The sequence below is a fragment of the Rutidosis leptorrhynchoides genome, chromosome 11, assembly GCF_046630445.1.
Source record: "Rutidosis leptorrhynchoides isolate AG116_Rl617_1_P2 chromosome 11, CSIRO_AGI_Rlap_v1, whole genome shotgun sequence".
NCBI classification, from domain to species: Eukaryota; Viridiplantae; Streptophyta; class Magnoliopsida; order Asterales; family Asteraceae; genus Rutidosis; species Rutidosis leptorrhynchoides.
The window spans coordinates 613,891-628,254 of NC_092343.1; positions in this window are offsets into that span (position 1 = coordinate 613,891).

The following is a 14,364-nucleotide window of genomic DNA, read 5'->3' on the forward strand; positions in this document are numbered from 1 at the left end:
CACTAATCAGACAACACGGTCCTCACGACCCCACCATCGGTGTATAAAACAACCGATAGTTCACACAACATGGTCCTTACGACCCCACCATTGGTGTATCAAACAACCAGTAGATCACACGACACGGTCCTTACGACCCCACCGTCGGTGTATAAAACAACCGACAGATCACACAACACGAAGGCTGGCCGAAAACACACGCGCGAACCATTCTTGATGCAACGATGGATAATACTTTAATAATACCTTAAATAATTGGGATGTTACAACTCTCCCCCTCTTGGATTATTCGCGTCCTCGCGAACCATTCTTGATGCAACGATGGATAATACTTCATAAGCTATTCTTCGGGTTCCCACGTACATTCGGAGCCCTTTCTAAATTGTCATAACACTTTCAATAACATAACCGACTTATTTCTTAGTTGCTTCGCTTTATGATCCAAAATCTTTATTGGCTTCTCTGCATATCTTAATTTATCATCGACCTCTATTTCACTCAAAGGAACATAAGTTGATTCATCCGCCAAACACTTCCTTAATTGCGACACATGAAACGTGTCGTGAATATTACTCAATTCATCGTGCAAGGCCAAGCGATAGGCTACCTTCCCAACTTTTGCCACTATGTCAAATGGTCCCACAAACCTTGGACCCAATTTTCCCCTTTTTCTAAAACGAATAATACCCTTCCATGGGGAAACTTTAAGCATTACCTTATCACTCACTTGAAATTCTATCGGCTTCCTCCTTTTATCTACATAGGACTTTTGTTTATTCTTTCACGAATTTGATCTATCATTTCGGTGGTTTGTTGTACCACTTCCGTGCTTCCTAATTCCCTTTGACCCACTTCACCCCAACATATTGGAGTTCTACACCTCCTTCCATACAACATCTCATAAGGCGCCATTTCGATTGTAGAATGATAACTATTATTGTACGAAAATTCAACTAAAGGTAGGTGAGCATCCCAACTACCACCAAAATCAATGACGCATGCCCTTAACATATCCTCAAGAGTTTGTATTGTTCGCTCACTTTGACCATCCGTTTGTGGGTGAAACGCGGTACTCACATGCAACTTAGTGCCCATCTATTCTTGAAACTTTCTCCAATATCGTGATGTAAACCGGGTGTCTCGGTCCGAAACAATGGAAACCGGCACTCCATGCCTTGTAACAACCTCTTTCATATATAACTTAGACATTGTTTCCGATGATGAAGCTTCTCTTATTGCCAAAAATAGCGCGCTCTTAGTCAATCTATCAACAATAACCCAAATGGCGTCGTGTTGTCGAGGGGTCTTAGGCAACTTAGTCACTAAATCCATTGTAATGTGTTCCCATTTCCAAACCGGTACTTCTAATGGTTGCAACTTACCATAAGGCATTTGATGATCGGCTTTCACTTGAAGACAAGTAAGACATTTATGCACATACTTAACTATATCCCTCTTCATTCCCGGCCACCAATAGTCTTTCCTTAGATCTCTATACATTTTCGTAGCACCGGGGTGAATTGAATACTTAGATTTGTGAGCTAAGTCAAGGAGCTCACTTCTAACACCACTTTGTAAAGGTACCCAAATTCTTCCATATCTAAGCCTTAAACCACGAGAATCTATCACAAAATCACCAACTTGTCCCTTGATCCTTTCTTTTCTCACGTTTTCGGGGAATAATGCTTCACCTTGTGCTACTCGGATACTATCAAATATTTGAGGTGATATTACCATAGCCAAACTCGTTATCTTAATCGGTTGGTGACTCGATTTCCTACTAAGAGCATCCGCCACCACATTAGCCTTCTCGGGGTGATACAAAATTTCACAATCATAATCTTTCACCAAGTCGAGCCCTCTCCTTTGTCTATCATTTAAATCTCTTTGATCAAACAAATACTTCAAGTTCTTATGATAGGTATAAATAGAGAACTTAACACCATAAAGATAATGACGCCAAATTTTCAAAGCAAAAACCATGGCCGTTAGTTGTAAATCATGAGTGGGATAACGCTTTTCATGTTCCTTCAATTGTCGGGAAGCATAAACTATGACTTTTCCATTTTGCATTAACACACACCCTAAACCTTTCTTAGAAGCATCACAATAAACTGTCATATTCTCATTCCCTTCCGGTAAAACTAGTATAGGAGCTTGAACAAGTTTCTCTTTAAGGAGTTGAAACGCTCGTTCTTGCTTTTCTTTCCATCTCCATGGCACATTCTTACGGGTCAACTTTGTGAGAGGGGTGGCTATTTGTAGTGACCCGAACTTTTCCATGTTTATATATATTAATTGAGATTGATATTTACATGATTAAATGTTTCCAACATGTTAAGCAATCAAACTTGTTAAGACTTGATTAATTGAAATAGGTTTCATATAGACAATTGACCACCCAAGTTGACCGGTGATTCACGAACGTTAAAACTTGTAAAAACTATATGATGACATATATATGGATATATATATAGTTAACATGATACTATTATAAGTAAACATATCATTAAGTATATTAACAATGAACTACATATGTAAAAACAAGACTACTAACTTAATGATTTTTAAACGAGACATATATGTAACGATTATCGTTGTAAAGACATTTAATGTATATATATCATATTAAGAGATATTCATACATGATAATATCATGATAATATAATAATTTAAAATCTCATTTTATATTATAAACATTGGGTTAACAACATTTAACAAGATCGTTAACCTAAAGGTTTCAAAACAACACTTACATATAACGACTAACGATGACTTAACGACTCAGTTAAAATGTATATACATGTAGTGTTTTAATATGTATTTATACACTTTTGAAATACTTCAATACACTTATCAAAATACTTCTACTTAACAAAAATGCTTACAATTACATCCTCGTTCAGTTTCATCAACAATTCTACTCGTATGCACCCGTATTCGTACTCGTACAATACACAGCTTTTAGATGTATGTACTATTGGTATATACACTCCAATGATCAGCTCTTAGCAGCCCATGTGAGTCACCTAACACATGTGGGAACCATCATTTGGCAACTAGCATGAAATATCTCATAAAATTACAAAAATATGAGTAATCATTCATGACTTATTTACATGAAAACAAAATTACATATCCTTTATATCTAATCCATACACCAACGACCAAAAACACCTACAAACACTTTCATTCTTCAATTTTCTTCATCTAATTGATCTCTCTCAAGTTCTATCTTCAAGTTCTAAGTGTTCTTCATAAATTCTACAAGTTCTAGTTACATAAAATCAAGAATACTTTCAAGTTTGCTAGCTCACTTCCAATCTTGTAAGGTGATCATCCAACCTCAAGAAATCTTTGTTTCTTACAGTAGGTTATCATTCTAATACAAGGTAATAATCATATTCAAACTTTGGTTCAATTTCTATAACTATAACAATCTTATTTCAAGTGATGATCTTACTTGAACTTGTTTTCGTGTCATGATTCTGCTTCAAGAACTTCGAGCCATCCAAGGATCCGTTGAAGCTAGATCTATTTTTCTCTTTTCCAGTAGGTTTATCCAAGGAACTTAAGGTAGTAATGATGTTCATAACATCATTCGATTCATACATATAAAGCTATCTTATTCGAAGGTTTAAACTTGTAATCATTAAAACATAGTTTAGTTAATTCTAAACTTGTTCGCAAACAAAAGTTAATCCTTCTAACTTAACTTTTAAAATCAACTAAACACATGTTCTATATCTATATGATATGCTAACTTAATGATTTAAAATCTGGAAACACGAAAAACACCGTAAAACCGGATTTACGCCGTCGTAGTAACACCGCGGGCTGTTTTGGGTTAGTTAATTAAAAACTATGACAAACTTTGATTTAAAAGTTGTTATTCTGATAAAATGATTTTTATTATGAACATGAAACTATATCCAAAAATTATGGTTAAACTCAAAGTGGAAGTATGTTTTCTAAAATGGTCATCTAGAGGTCGTTCTTTCGACTGAAATGACTACCTTTACAAAAACGACTTGTAACTTATTTTTCCGACTATAAATCTATACTTTTTCTGTTTAGATTCATAAAATAGAGTTCAATATGAAACCATAGCAATTTGATTCACTCAAAACGGATTTAAAATGAAGAAGTTATGGGTAAAACAAGATTGGATAATTTTTCTCATTTTAGCTACGTGAAAATTGGTAACAAATCTATTCCAACCATAACTTAATCAACTTGTATTGTATATTATGTAATCTTGAGATACCATATACACGTATACAATGTTTTGACCTATCATGTCGACACATCTATATATATTTCGGAACAACCATAGACACTCTATATGTGAATGTTGGAGTTAGCTATACAGGGTTGAGGTTGATTCCAAAATATATATAGTTTGAGTTGTGATCAATACTGAGATACGTATACACTGGGTCGTGGATTGATTCAAGATAATATTTATCGATTTATTTCTATACATCTAACTGTGGACAACTAGTTGTAGGCTACTAACGAGGACAGCTGACTTAATAAACTTAAAACATCAAAATATATTAAAAGTGTTGTAAATATATTTTGAACATACTTTGATATATATGTATATATTGTTATAGGTTCGTGAATCAACCAGTGGCCAAGTCTTACTTTCCGAAGAAGTAAAAATCTGTGAAAGTGAGTTATAGTCCCACTTTTAAAATCTAATATTTTTGGGATGAGAATACATGCAGGTTTTATAAATGATTTACAAAATAGACACAAGTACGTGAAACTACATTCTATGGTTGAATTATCGAAATCGAATATGCCCCTTTTTATTAAGTCTGGTAATCTAAGAATTAGGGAACAGACACCCTAATTGACGCGAATCCTAAAGATAGATCTATTGGGCCTAACAAACCCCATCCAAAGTACCGGATACTTTAGTACTTCGAAATTTATATCATATCCGAAGGGTGTCCCGGAATGATGGGGATATTCTTATATATGCATCTTGTTAATGTCGGTTACCAGGTGTTCACCATATGAATGATTTTTATCTCTATGTATGGGATGTGTATTGAAATATGAAACCTTGTGGTCTATTATTATGATTTGATATATATAGGTTAAACCTATAACTCACCAACATTTTTGTTGACGTTTTAAGCATGTTTATTCTCAGGTGATTATTAAGAGCTTCCGCTGTCGCATACTTAAATAAGGACGAGATTTGGAGTCCATGCTTGTATGATATTGTGTAAAAACTGCATTCAAGAAACTGATTTTGTTGTAACATATTTGTATTGTAAACCATTATGTAATGGTTGTGTGTAAACAGGATATTTTAGATTATCATTATTTGATAATCTACGTAAAGTTTTTTTAAAACCTTTATCTATGAAATAAAGGTTATGGTTTGTTTTAAAAATGAATGCAGTCTTTGAAAAACGTCTCATATAGAGGTCAAAACCTCGCAACGAAATCAATTAATATGGAACGTTTTTAATCAATAAGAACGGGACATTTCAGTTGGTATCAGAGCGTTGGTCTTAGAGAACCAGAATTTTGCATTAGTGTGTCTTATCGAGTTTGTTAGGATGTATTAGTGAGTCTGGACTTCGACCGTGTTTACTTGAAAAATGATTGCTTAACAAATTTTGTTGGAAACTATATATTTTTAACATGTGAATATTATGTGATATATTAATCTCTTAACGCGTTTGATATTATGTGATAGATGTCTACCTCTAGAACAAGTCCCATTGACTCACCTAATAATAATGAAGAGTCAAATGTAAATTGGAATGATTCGTGGACTGATTCACAAGTTCTCGAAGAGGAACCGGAAGAAGAGTCGGAACCGGAAGAAGAATCGGAACCGGAAGAAGAATCGGAACCGGATGAAGAAATAGAACCGGTGGGGGAAATAATAAAACGGTTAAGTAAAAGAAAATCCTCAACCAAACGACTAAGGTTAATTATGGTCAATGGTGTTTCCGCCAAGGAAGCAAAATATTGGGAGGATTACCAATTCTCCGATGAATCGGATTCCGACGAGAATTCCGATGATGTTATAGAAATTACCCCAACTGAATTTAAAAAGGCAAAAGAAAATAATAAGGGAAAGGGCATAAAAATAGAGAAATCTAATTCCAACCCCGATGAACTTTATATGTATCGTCAACCCCCGAAGTCCATAAGTTGTAACAATGACCCGGGAACCTCTAAACCACCAGGTTTTTCTAAACCAATGTGGACAACGACGGCTCGTATTAGGGGAACATCATATATCCCTAGAAACTTGGCAAAACGAACCAAAACTGAAGAAGAAGAAACAAGCGAGTCGGAATAAGATAGTTGTATTCGTGTGGTGTAATATATGTAATATAGTGTGCTTATGCTTTATGATATATGTAAAAATTGCTTGTATTAATAAGTATTTTTTTTATGAATCTAACTCTTGTCTATTTTACAGTATAAAAACATAAAATGGATAGACAACCTAATATTTTAAGAGACCTACCCGGAGACATGATTGATGAAATCTTGTCTAGAGTCGGTCAGAATTCTTCAGCACAACTATTTAAGGCGAGACCAGTTTGTAAGACATTCGAAGAACGTTCCAAGAATGCCTTGGTTTATAAAAGGCTTTCGTTCAAAAGATGGGGGATATCACATTGGGAAATCCATAAGTTACGATGTGTTTACTTTGACGCATATATTGCGGGGAACCCAAATGCTATTTTACGCAATGGGTTAAGAAATTATTTTGACTCAATATATCCGAATATTGGACTTCGTGATTTAGAAAAAGCGGCTAACATGCAACATAAAGAAGCATGTTATGCTTACGGATTAGTAATGTTCGCTTCTCACCAAAGTGAGAACAAGAACATCGGGCTACAACTATTAAACAAAACGTTCCCACAAGTGACGGAGTCGGTAATTGGGGTAAGAAATGAGGGTTTTAGATTGTTACGGGACTGTTGGACATTACGTAACCCTCGTCCCTTTGACGACGTTACAACACGCTGTCTTATCAACGGCCATAACGGTTATGTTCCACAAGACCAAGGATGGGAAGTAATCCTAGTAAAACCAGAATGCATGACTTGTTTCTGGATGTATGAATTACGTGTCTTTATTGCCTTTGCTGAACGACTTGTGTACTAGCTAGAATTATCTTCACAACCATCTTGTATCAAATTTATTGTGTGCTATATTTCATGCTATATGTAAAATAAGCGGTATTGTAAGTTTGTAAAATATTGTGTAAAAGTTTGAACGCGAAATATTATTATAATCAGTTTTTCATATAGAATTGTAGTAGTTGAATTGTATATTAGCTACTAAGTATGAACTTAACGGGTAGGTACTACCCGAATTTAAACTTATAAAACGCTAATATGAAGAAAAAGCTTTTATAAATGAGTTCATATTATGCTACGAAATACTATTAACTACTCTTAATATTCTGTATGATTAACTTGTTCCATTTGACTATTTTGAAGGAAATGGCACCGACTACTAGACACACCGTGAATATGAATGAAGAGGAATTCCGTACTTTTCTAGCTTCAAACATAGCCGCAGTACAGGCTGCGCTACATACCAACAATAACCTTGGATCTAGCAGTACAGGAAATCGTGTAGGATGCACCTACAAAGAATTCACTGCCTGCAAACCTTTGGAATTTGATGGAACCGAAGGACCGATCGGATTGAAACGGTGGACCGAGAAGGTTGAATCGGTGTTTGCCATAAGTAAGTGTACTGAAGAGGACAAAGTGAAGTACGCTACGCATACCTTCACAGGTTCTGCGTTAACATGGTGGAATACCTATCTAGAGCAAGTGGGACAAGATGATGCGTACGCACTACCGTGGTCAGCATTCAAGCACTTGATGAACGAGAAGTACAGTCCCAGAACCGAGGTCAATAAGCTCAAGACAGAACTTAGAGGGTTACGAACCCAAGGATTTGATATTACCACGTACGAAAGACGATTCACAGAATTGTGCCTATTGTGTCCGGGAGCATTCGAAGATGAGGAAGAGAAGATCGACGCGTTTGTGAAAGGATTACCGGAAAGAATCCAAGAAGATATAAGTTCACACGAGCCCGCCTCCATACAACAGGCATGTAGAATGGCTCACAAACTAGTGAACCAGATTGAAGAAAGAATTAAAGAACAGACTGCTGAAGAGGCCAATGTGAAGCAAGTCAAAAGAAAGTGGGAGGAAAACGGTGATAAGAATCACCAATACAACAACAACAGCAATTACAACAATAATCGCAACAATTATCCCAACAATCGCAACATCAATCGCAACTACAACAAACGGCCCAACAACAACAACAATAACAATAGCAACTACAACAATCATCCCAACAACAATAATAACCGCAACAACAACAACAATCAGAAGCAGCTATGCCAAAGGTGTGAAAAGAATCACTCGGGGTTCTGCACCAAATTTTGCAACAAGTGTAAAAGAAATGGTCATAGCGCGGCGAAGTGTGAGGTCTACGGACCAGGGGTTAATAGAACGAAAGGAACAAATGGTGTCGGAACGAGTAATGGCGGAGCAAGTAGTGTCGGAGCAAGTTATGCCAATGTAGTTTGTTATAAATGTGGAAAACCAGGCCACATTATTAGAAATTGCCCGAACCAGGAGAACACGAATGGACAAGGCCGTGGAAGAGTTTTCAATATTAATGCGGTAGAGGCACAGGAAGACCCGGAGCTTGTTACGGGTACGTTTCTTATTGACAATAAATCTGCTTACGTTTTATTTGATTCGGGTGCGGATAGAAGCTATATGAGTAGAGATTTTTGTGCTAAATTAAGTTGTCCATTGACGCCTTTGGATAGTAAATTTTTACTCGAATTAGCAAATGGTAAATTAATTTCAGCAGATAATATATGTCGGAATCGAGAAATTAAACTGGTTAGCGAAACATTTAAGATTGATTTGATACCAGTAGAGTTAGGGAGTTTTGATGTGATAATCGGTATGGACTGGTTGAAAGAAGTGAAAGCGGAGATCGTTTGTTACAAAAATGCAATTCGCATTATACGAGAAAAAGGAAAACCCTTAATGGTGTACGGAGAAAAGGGCAACACGAAGCTACATCTTATTAGTAATTTGAAGGCACAAAAACTAATAAGAAAAGGTTGCTATGCTGTTCTAGCACACGTCGAGAAAGTACAAACTGAAGAAAAGAGCATCAATGATGTTCCTATTGCAAAAGAATTTCCCGATGTATTTCCGAAAGAATTACCGGGATTACCCCCACATCGATCCGTTGAATTTCAAATAGATCTTGTACCAGGAGCTGCACCAATAGCTCGTGCTCCTTACAGACTCGCACCCAGCGAGATGAAAGAACTTCAAAGCCAATTACAAGAACTTTTAGAGCGTGGTTTCATTCGACCAAGCACATCACCGTGGGGAGCTCCTGTTTTGTTTGTCAAGAAGAAAGATGGTACATTCAGGTTGTGTATCAACTACCGAGAGTTGAACAAACTTACCATCAAGAACCGCTACCCACTACCGAGAATCGACGACTTATTTGATCAACTACAAGGCTCGTCTGTTTATTCAAAGATTGACTTACGTTCCGGGTATCATCAAATGCGGGTGAAAGAAGATGATATTCCAAAGACTGCTTTCAGAACACGTTACGGTCATTACGAGTTTATGGTCATGCCGTTTGGTTTAACTAATGCACCAGCTGTGTTCATGGACCTTATGAACCGAGTGTGTGGACCATACCTTGACAAGTTTGTCATTGTTTTCATTGATGACATACTTATTTACTCAAAGAATGACCAAGAACACGGTGAACATTTGAGAAAGGTGTTAGAAGTATTGAGGAAGGAAGAATTGTACGCTACGTTTTCAAAGTGTGCATTTTGGTTGGAAGAAGTTCAATTCCTCGGTCACATAGTGAACAAAGAAGGTATTAAGGTGGATCCGACAAAGATAGAAACTGTTGAAAAGTGGGAAACCCCGAAAACTCCGAAACACATACGCCAGTTTTTAGGACTAGCTGGTTACTACAGAAGGTTCATCCAAGACTTTTCCAGAATAGCAAAACCCTTGACTGCATTAACGCATAAAGGGAAGAAATTTGAATGGAATGACGAACAAGAGAAAGCGTTTCAGTTATTGAAGAAAAAGCTAACTACGGCACCTATATTGTCATTGCCTGAAGGGAATGATGATTTTGTGATTTATTGTGACGCATCAAAGCAAGGTCTCGGTTGTGTATTAATGCAACGAACGAAGGTGATTGCTTATGCGTCTAGACAATTGAAGATTCACGAACAAAATTATACGACGCATGATTTGGAATTAGGCGCGGTTGTTTTTGCATTAAAGACTTGGAGGCACTACTTATATGGGGTCAAAAGTATTATATATACCGACCACAAAAGTCTTCAACACATATTTAATCAGAAACAACTGAATATGAGGCAGCGTAGGTGGATTGAATTATTGAATGATTACGACTTTGAGATTCGTTACCACCCGGGGAAGGCAAATGTGGTAGCCGATGCCTTGAGCAGGAAGGACAGAGAACCCATTCGAGTAAAATCTATGAATATAATGATTCATAATAACATTACTACTCAAATAAAGGAGGCGCAACAAGGAGTTTTAAAAGAGGGAAATTTAAAGGATGAAATACCCAAAGGATCGGAGAAGCATCTTAATATTCGGGAAGACGGAACCCGGTATAGGGCTGAAAGGATTTGGGTACCAAAATTTGGAGATATGAGAGAAATGGTACTTAGAGAAGCTCATAAAACCAGATACTCAATACATCCTGGAACGGGGAAGATGTACAAGGATCTCAAGAAACATTTTTGGTGGCCGGGTATGAAAGCCGATGTTGCTAAATACGTAGGAGAATGTTTGACGTGTTCTAAGGTCAAAGCTGAGCATCAGAAACCATCAGGTCTACTTCAACAACCCGAAATCCCGGAATGGAAATGGGAAAACATTACCATGGATTTCATCACTAAATTGCCAAGGACTGCAAGTGGTTTTGATACTATTTGGGTAATAGTTGATCGTCTCACCAAATCAGCACACTTCCTACCAATAAGAGAAGATGACAAGATGGAGAAGTTAGCACGACTGTATTTGAAGGAAGTCGTCTCCAGACATGGAATACCAATCTCTATTATCTCTGATAGGGATGGCAGATTTATTTCAAGATTCTGGCAGACATTACAACAAGCATTAGGAACTCGTCTAGACATGAGTACTGCCTATCATCCACAAACTGATGGGCAGAGCGAAAGGATGATACAAACGCTTGAAGACATGCTACGAGCATGTGTTATTGATTTCGAAAACAGTTGGGATCGACATCTACCGTTAGCAGAATTTTCCTACAACAACAGCTACCATTCAAGCATTGAGATGGCGCCGTTTGAAGCACTTTATGGTAGAAAGTGCAGGTCTCCGATTTGTTGGAGTGAAGTGGGGGATAGACAGATTACGGGTCCGGAGATTATACAAGAAACTACCGAGAAGATCATCCAAATTCAACAACGGTTGAAAACCGCCCAAAGTCGACAAAAGAGCTACGCTGACATTAAAAGAAAAGATATAGAATTTGAAATTGGAGAGATGGTCATGCTTAAAGTTGCACCTTGGAAAGGCGTTGTTCGATTTGGTAAACGAGGGAAATTAAATCCAAGGTATATTGGACCATTCAAGATTATTGATCGTGTCGGACCAGTAGCTTACCGACTAGAGTTACCTCAACAACTCGCGGCTGTACATAACACTTTCCACGTCTCGAATATAAAGAAATGTTTTGCTAAAGAAGATCTCACTATTCCGTTAGATGAAATCCAAATCAACGAAAAGCTTCAATTCATCGAAGAACCCGTCGAAATAATGGATCGTGAGGTTAAAAGACTTAAGCAAAACAAGATACCAATTGTTAAGGTTCGATGGAATGCTCGTAGAGGACCCGAGTTCACCTGGGAGCGTGAAGATCAGATGAAGAAGAAATACCCGCATCTATTTCCAGAAGATTCGTCAACACCTTCAACAGCTTAAAATTTCGGGACGAAATTTATTTAACGAGTAGGTACTGTAGTGACCCGAACTTTTCCATGTTTATATATATTAATTGAGATTGATATTTACATGATTAAATATTTCCAACATGTTAAGCAATCAAACTTGTTAAGACTTGATTAATTGAAATATGTTTCATATAGACAATTGACCACCCAAGTTGATCGGTGATTCACGAACGTTAAAACTTGTAAAAACTATATGATGACATATATATGGATATATATATATATAGTTAACATGATACTATGATAAGAAAACATATCATAAAGTATATTAACAATGAACTACATATGTAAAAACAAGACTACTAACTTAATGATTTTTAAACGAGACATATATGTAACGATTATCGTTGTAAAGACATTTAATGTATATATATCATATTAATAGATATTCATACATGATAATGTCATGATAATATAATAATTTAAAATCTCATTTGATATTATAAACATTGGGTTAACAACATTTAACAAGATCGTTAACCTAAAGGTTTCAAAACAACACTTACATGTAACGACTAACGATGACTTAACGACTCAGTTAAAATGTATATACATGTAGTGTTTTAATATGTATTTATACACTTTTGAAAGACTTCAATACACTTATCAAAATACTTCTACTTAACAAAAATGCTTACAATTACATCCTCGTTCAGTTTCATCAACAATTCTACTCGTATGCACCCGTATTCGTACTCGTACAATACACAGCTTTTAGATGTATGTACTATTGGTATATACACTCCAATGATCAGCTCTTAGCAGCCCATGTGAGTCACCTAACACATGTGGGAACCATCATTTGGCAACTAGCATGAAATATCTCATAAAATTACAAAAATATGAGTAATCATTCATGACTTATTTACATGAAAACAAAATTACATATCCTTTATATCTAATCCATACACCAACGACCAAAAACACCTACAAACACTTTCATTCTTCAATTTTCTTCATCTAATTGATCTCTCTCAAGTTCTATCTTCAAGTTCTAAGTGTTCTTCATAAATTCCAAAAGTTCTAGTTTCATAAAATCAAGAATACTTTCAAGTTTGCTAGCTCACTTCCAATCTTGTAAGGTGATCATCCAACCTCAAGAAATCTTTGTTTCTTACAGTAGGTTATCATTCTAATACAAGGTAATAATCATATTCAAACTTTGGTTCAATTTCTATAACTATAACAATCTTATTTCAAGTGATGATCTTACTTGAACTTGTTTTCGTGTCATGATTCTGCTTCAAGAACTTCGAGCCATCCAAGGATCCATTGAAGCTAGATCTATTTTTCTCTTTTCCAGTAGGTTTATCCAAGGAACTTAAGGTAGTAATGATGTTCATAACATCATTCGATTCATACATATAAAGCTATCTTATTCGAAGGTTTAAACTTGTAATCACTAGAACATAGTTTAGTTAATTCTAAACTTGTTCGCAAACAAAAGTTAATCCTTCTAACTTGACTTTTAAAATCAACTAAACACATGTTCTATATCTATATGATATGCTAACTTAATGATTTAAAACCTGGAAACACGAAAAACACCGTAAAACCGGATTTACGCCGTCGTAGTAACACCGCGGGCTGTTTTGGGTTAGTTAATTAAAAACTATGATAAACTTTGATTTAAAAGTTGTTATTCTGAGAAAATGATTTTTATTATGAACATGAAACTATATCCAAAAATTATGGTTAAACTCAAAGTGGAAGTATGTTTTCTAAAATGGTCATCTAGACGTCGTTCTTTCGACTGAAATGACTACCTTTACAAAAACGACTTGTAACTTATTTTTCCGACTATAAACCTATACTTTTTATGTTTAGATTCATAAAATAGAGTTCAATATGAAACCATAGCAATTTGATTCACTCAAAACGGATTTAAAATGAAGAAGTTATGGGTAAAACAAGATTGGATAATTTTTCTCATTTTAGCTACGTGAAAATTGGTAACAAATCTATTCCAACCATAACTTAATCAACTTGTATTGTATATTATGTAATCTTGAGATACCATAGACACGTATACAATGTTTCGACCTATCATGTCGACACATCTATATATATTTCGGAACAACCATAGACACTCTATATGTGAATGTTGGAGTTAGCTATACAGGGTTGAGGTTGATTCCAAAATATATATAGTTTGAGTTGTGATCAATACTGAGATACGTATACACTGGGTCGTGGATTGATTCAAGTTAATATTTATCGATTTATTTCTGTACATCTAATTGTGGACAACTAGTTGTAGGCTA